The 5,984-nt window shown below is 38.3% G+C and overlaps 1 long non-coding RNA gene across 3 annotated transcripts; it reads left to right on the top strand.

Annotated features, from left to right (window-relative positions):
- Nucleotides 1-790: 790 nt before the first annotated feature.
- Nucleotides 791-5,474, top strand: LOC127513626 (uncharacterized). 3 transcript variants are annotated; one of them, XR_007930442.1, is made up of 5 exons: nt 791-1,864; nt 2,919-3,085; nt 3,187-3,435; nt 4,440-5,190; nt 5,276-5,474. It is a non-coding gene; the product is annotated as an uncharacterized LOC127513626 (long non-coding RNA). The 3 variants fall into 3 exon arrangements; XR_007930440.1 differs by having other exon boundaries at nt 791-1,878; XR_007930441.1 differs by having other exon boundaries at nt 792-1,878; nt 5,279-5,474.
- The last annotated feature ends 510 nt before the right edge of the window (nt 5,475-5,984 follow it).

Here is a 5,984-nt window from a genome sequence, read left to right as displayed (position 1 = left end):
CACAGGCGCTGAAGCTGGAGGGTGCACAGACGCTGACGCTGGAGGGTGCACAGGCTCTGACGCTGGAGGGTGCACAGGCGCTGAAGCTGGAGAGTGCACAGGCGCTGAAGCTGGAGAGTGCACAGGCGCTGAAGCTGGAGAGTGCACAGGCGCTGACGCTTGAGGGTGCACAGACGCTGGAGGGTGCACAGACGCTGACGCTGGAGGGTGCACAGGCTCTGACGCTGGAGGGTGCACAGACGCTGACGCTGGAGGGTGTACAGACGCTGGAGGGTGCACAGACGCTGACGCTTAAGGGTGCACAGACGCTGACGCTGGAGGGTGCACAGGCACTGAAGCTGGAGGGTGCACAGACGCTGATGCTGGAGGGTGCACAGGCACTGAAGCTGGAGGGTGCACAGACGCTGACGCTTGAGGGTGCACAGACGCTGGAAGGTGCACAGACACTGACGCTGGAGGGTGCACAGACGCTGACGCTGGAGGGTGCACAGACGCTGACGCTGGAGGGTGCACAGGCACTGAAGCTGGAGGGTGCACAGACGCTGATGCTGGAGGGTGCACAGGCACTGAAGCTGGAGGTTGCACAGGCTCTGAAGCTGTAGAGTGCACAGATGCTGGTGGCTGCGGAGACACAGGTGGACACAGGTTCAAAAATAAATTTTGCTGAGTTATAATCCTTGCACAATGGCAGCAGTGATAATGATGGCTTTTTAAACATCCACCGTGGCATCTGTACATTTTATACAAAGAGAAATTCAGGTTTACAAAATACTCATACATACTTTAATTTTTAAAACTGTAGACAAATTAACATTGGAATAAATTGCATAACATTACTAGTGGATCTGCATAAGATCTGCAACATTTATTGAAACCTTTATTTATTGACAAATACCTCCGTGTTTAACAGCTGTCTTCTCATGGGTTTGCATATGTGCCACAACATATGTATACACTTGCTACAGAACTCACATTTGTAGTTTGGGCCTTCATAAATTGGATTTTGCAATATTCCTTCCCTAAAAACTGTTGGAAGCAAATTAATTAAGAATTTTATTATTTACACACATCAACATTTAATCAAAAACACTTTACAACACTTTCCAAAAGAGTCATGTTCTCTAAAGGTGTATTACACCCACATCATTTCAGTAAGCTCATTAAGTTCTCTATTCAGGCTGAAGTTGAAGAGTAAAACGGAGAAAAATTAATTCAATTTATATTAATTTAAATAAAGATGCATTTTCACATTTGTCTGGATTAATGTGGAAATGGCCTAAATTAACACGTCCAACAACGCAAACATTTTCATTATTTATGTGTGGGATATGTGGGGAAAAAGAATAATGTTACAAATTGCACGTTACAGATAGGGCTCCCAAATTATCCTATTGTTAATTAACCTTAACGTTAATTAATACGCCATATTGTAAACCTCAGTTCAGCCAGCCACTTATATTATTTCATCAGCTAACGCTAAACTAATTTATTCTACATTTCAGTTCGACATATATAAGTAAGCAAAGTTATTACCCCGCCAGAACGTAAAAATATTGCTTACTTAACAATGCTAAGAGAGGAAGTTTAAGTTTTAATAGATTATCAACTCCAGTAAACAATACCAATATGTCTTACTACTGTATGAAAATGATTTTTACACTTCAATTTAAACAGTTATCTCTGGAAAATATACGTACCGTTGTCTCTATGAGTAGCATCTGTCTGCACAACCGGAGGCTGCATTTTCAGGACCGCAGTTCTAGTACCGCATTTCTAGGACCTTAGATGTTTAGTGACAACGCCACCTACCGAATTACAGGACCAGTGACCACATGCTTTTCGGAAGAGATGGACGACATTCAGAGTTGAGTATCAAATGTAAATCAATTTTTATTTGTTTAACATTAAAAACTATTGTGATGCATTTAATTGCAAAGTGAAGTGATCGTGAGTTGCTAAATAGTCTTGAATGCACTTTATAGCCATCATATATTAGCTTCTAATGCTGTAAAACTAATTGTTAGCATATTCGTTTAATAAAACTGTAGCACGACTGGCAAGTGACTATGGTATGATTAATAATCCTAGGCAGTACAATAAACTGTAGCACTTCGTTGTAAAATCTTGTTAGTTACTCAATGTTTTTCCATTTTAAGTAAGTTAAAATAATCTTAATGTTTTAACTGTCACGTGCGTGCTCACTGTCAGCCTGCCCAGGTCAAAAAAATACTATAGTAAATACTATAGTGTTTTTGAACCATACTATAGTAAATTGTAGTAACTTATTACTGTATAAATAATAGTATTTACAACACTTTGTTAATGAATCCTTCAGCATACTGTAGTATACAGTGAACTGATAAATTGTAATAAATACTGTAGTATATTTTTTTACTACAGTAAACTGTAGTGTATTGTATATACCCTATAGTTGTAGAAAAGTACAGTATTGGGTAAAATAATTTGATTATATTACTATAGTTGTTATGTTACCACAGCAACTATAGAATTACCACAACAAATTAATTCAAGTACTTTACTATAGTATGGGTAAAAAAAACTATAGTATTTACTATAAATTACTATAGTATTTTTTTTTTACCTGGGCATGTTTACCCTACAATACATGTTATGAGCATGTCTCTTCATTTTGACATTGTTTTTGTAATGTTGATTGAGGCATTTGACAATTTTAATAGTCAGACATAGCAGAGAGGCCATCATAATAATAATACCACGTGTTAGATTGTGTCATGTACTGTGTACTCTATAAGTGATTTCAGTGCAGGCAATATATGACAAAAGAATAATAAATAAATTGGTCAAGTACTAGGCTTAGGCCTAATTCATGTCTATTTATTTATATGAAATGAACTTAAAATTTTTTATTTGACCAATTGGACTCTCTCTTTTTCAAGAAACACACAATCCAAGAAGGAAGATCCTTTCCTGGACTTAAGAGATGCACCACATGCTGCAAGGAGTTCCTCTGCCCGTTCTGCAGTTCTGCTTTGTTTCACCCAACAAAGTGGAGCAAAGTGAAATCCCATTTGGAGAGCCATTTCAAACGCAGTTCTCCATGAAGGTAACGTTTGCAAACATTCTTTTGGGAGATGCAATGTTATGATTAATTCAATTTGACCTCAATTCCTGTGTATATTTCAATGAACATTTTTCTTTTGATAGACCATCATATATGGCCTGGCTGGGCTGCAGAATTTCTCTGTGGGATGTTGAGAAGGCCTTCTTCTCTGGTCCGGATTATCATCACAGGCAGAGCCGTTGAAAAACAGAGTTGCGACACTCCCATAGACCTCCATAGGAACTTTGGAATGCGGAAGTAACGCGTGTCGTGGAGCAGCCGATAGTTCCAAACACTGATAGTTCCAGCACTGAACCCCATTCATTTTCAGTGACTCTGAAGTTCGCTCGCTGGTAAGTTGATGAAATTACTGCATTTTTGACATTTGAACGCATTACCTGACCTCATGAATCTAGTCAATAGTTGTATTTTATGTAACCAGCTTTAGTTAATGTTTATTGGAAGATAATAACGTTTGTTAGACTCTAATTGCAGCTAGCTTAAGTGACCAACACTTCACTAACTTTAGCTACCATAACCTGAAGTCAGTTGGGCTACATTCCTACGTACCTTTACAAGTTCGTTGTCAAACAACGTTTATCTTCGGTTATTAGATTTGTTGTTAATGTTAGCAACACTTAGTTGCCAGTTCATTAAAGTACCAGAGAATAACACCGTAAGAAGGCTGCATACACTTAGTGGCCACTATATTAGGAACACCTTTACAATCTAATGTAATTCAATACAACAGCTCTGCCAGGAATTCTACTTTAATGTTTATAATCAGCCAGAAATGTGTAAATTCAAAACTGAGGTCATAGTTAAAGGTGATGTTGCTCTACATTGTGTTCAGATGGGTTTCTTATTTACATACATGAGGTGGCCAGAATATTAAACACATCTGGATATGAAGCAACAAGTGCAAAAACACCCCCACAAACTATGACCTCAATGCTAAATCACCATTAAATTTACACCTCTATGACAGCATAAAAAAATTTATCTTTTCCCTTATTTGCATAACTTCTTGGATTAGCTAAATAATCACCCAGCTTCTTCCATAATGTTATTGTGTGGAAGAATAAATTGAATAACAATAGTGGTTTGTATATAGTTATATATATATATATATAGTTTTTTTTTTTTTTTTCTCATTTAATTTCAAAATCTGTACTGAAGTACAGAGCCAAAATAACAGAAATCATGACAAATGTCCAAATAGTTATGGACCTAACTGTAGGTGTGTGCTCTCACTTCTGTAATGTCAACCTCATGAAAATGTTTGGGAAAAGTGTATTTAATCTGTTCTTCAATGTATTAACCTTAATACTGTTTCCTCTTTCTTTACAACTCCCAGGTCTGTCCAGCAGCAACAGGCTTGACTCAACTCCAGACCCGGCCTCCTCTGGGCTCTGACACAGGCTGTTTCCACCTGAAGTTAACATGCATTTTGGTCGATCGGATCATAAGTGGACGACGGAGACACATACATGTTTACACCTGGTGTTTTAATCCATCTGTTTTGTCCTCTTTCAACCACTTCTGTCCTGATTTCTTTGAGGGGGTGGGTAAATGTATGGGTTTTTACAGATCTTTCAATCTAATGGACAAAATAAGCTTAAGCAGTTTACATATGAACGCACCCAGAGATGACAGGAAAACATATTGAGAGCATCAGTGTTCGCTTCTGCTCTGACAGCCGTGAGACCAGCCGAACGCTGTGAGTGTGTGTTAGAAATCAGGAATGGTGAGAGAACATTGTGCTTGGTACGTTTTTCATCTTTGAACCAAACTTTGGTCTTCAGCCAACAAAGTTTAAATCCTGTCTGGCTCGAGTGCTTCCCATAATGTTTACACATTAGGTCAGTAGATGGAGAGTAGAGTAAACATGAGCGTTTACACTACGAAAGCAGTCCGGTCGAATGCATTTGAGTCTGCTTCTGGAAGTGGTTGAAAGTGGATAAACTTAAACCGTTTTAGACCCTGTTTACACCTGTATTTAATGTTGTCCACTTGTGATCCGATCAGCCAAAACGCATCTTAATACCAGGTGGAAACAGGCCCACAGTCTGCTTCTGGCAGTGGAATGCTCTCACCCAAAAATTCAAGTATATAGCATTACTATAGTGTGGAGTTTGAATGCTTTTGTTATCAATGTATGGATAAGCATTTGACTGATTCTCAATTCACCAGCAGGTCTCCAGATCATCCTACAGCTGCGCTGGAAGAATGTAATGGATATTGTGAACACTTATATTCCTTTTCTGGCCTGCTTTCTGCCATCTTTCTCTCCCTGTAGGAAGTCAAATGAGTTTCTTTGAAGACAGAACATTCAAGGAAAATTTACCTACCCTCTCCCTGGATATAATATATAATTAAATGTTTTGTTGAATGCAATTGTTTGCCTTGTATATTTTTCACTGTTGACCAAACTTCTTTCTTGACTTAAACTGAGCAGCTTCATTCATTGATATTCACTTGTTGTGCATGTTCATTTGAATGTATCTTAACATAACACATTAGGATGTTAGTAATTATGACCTTAGAAGCACGAGAAAAATATATACAGTACATGCGGTAAATGTATACCTTATGGGAGCAGCCCCCCTTCCCTCTAAAATTAAACAAAAAATTAATTCAATTCAAAGGGCTTTATTTGCATGAGATATAAAACATACATACAAATGGTTTAGCCTATAGGGAAGGTCAGGATGAAGGGGTACATTAGCCATACTGAAATGAATCCAGTTAACAGAAATGTTAATGTTATGGATCGTATTTAGGAACATTGTTAATTCACTAAGTAACCATCTCTCCAGTTACCTGTACATTTTAACAGACCACACTGTTAACGATAATGCCGTCTCTCTATCACTCTCCAGATACAATACGCTACTGTAAG

This window comes from Ctenopharyngodon idella, chromosome 5, assembly GCF_019924925.1.
Source record: "Ctenopharyngodon idella isolate HZGC_01 chromosome 5, HZGC01, whole genome shotgun sequence".
Classification (NCBI taxonomy): domain Eukaryota; kingdom Metazoa; phylum Chordata; class Actinopteri; order Cypriniformes; family Xenocyprididae; genus Ctenopharyngodon; species Ctenopharyngodon idella.
This window is presented reverse-complemented; position numbering and strand designations above follow the sequence as displayed.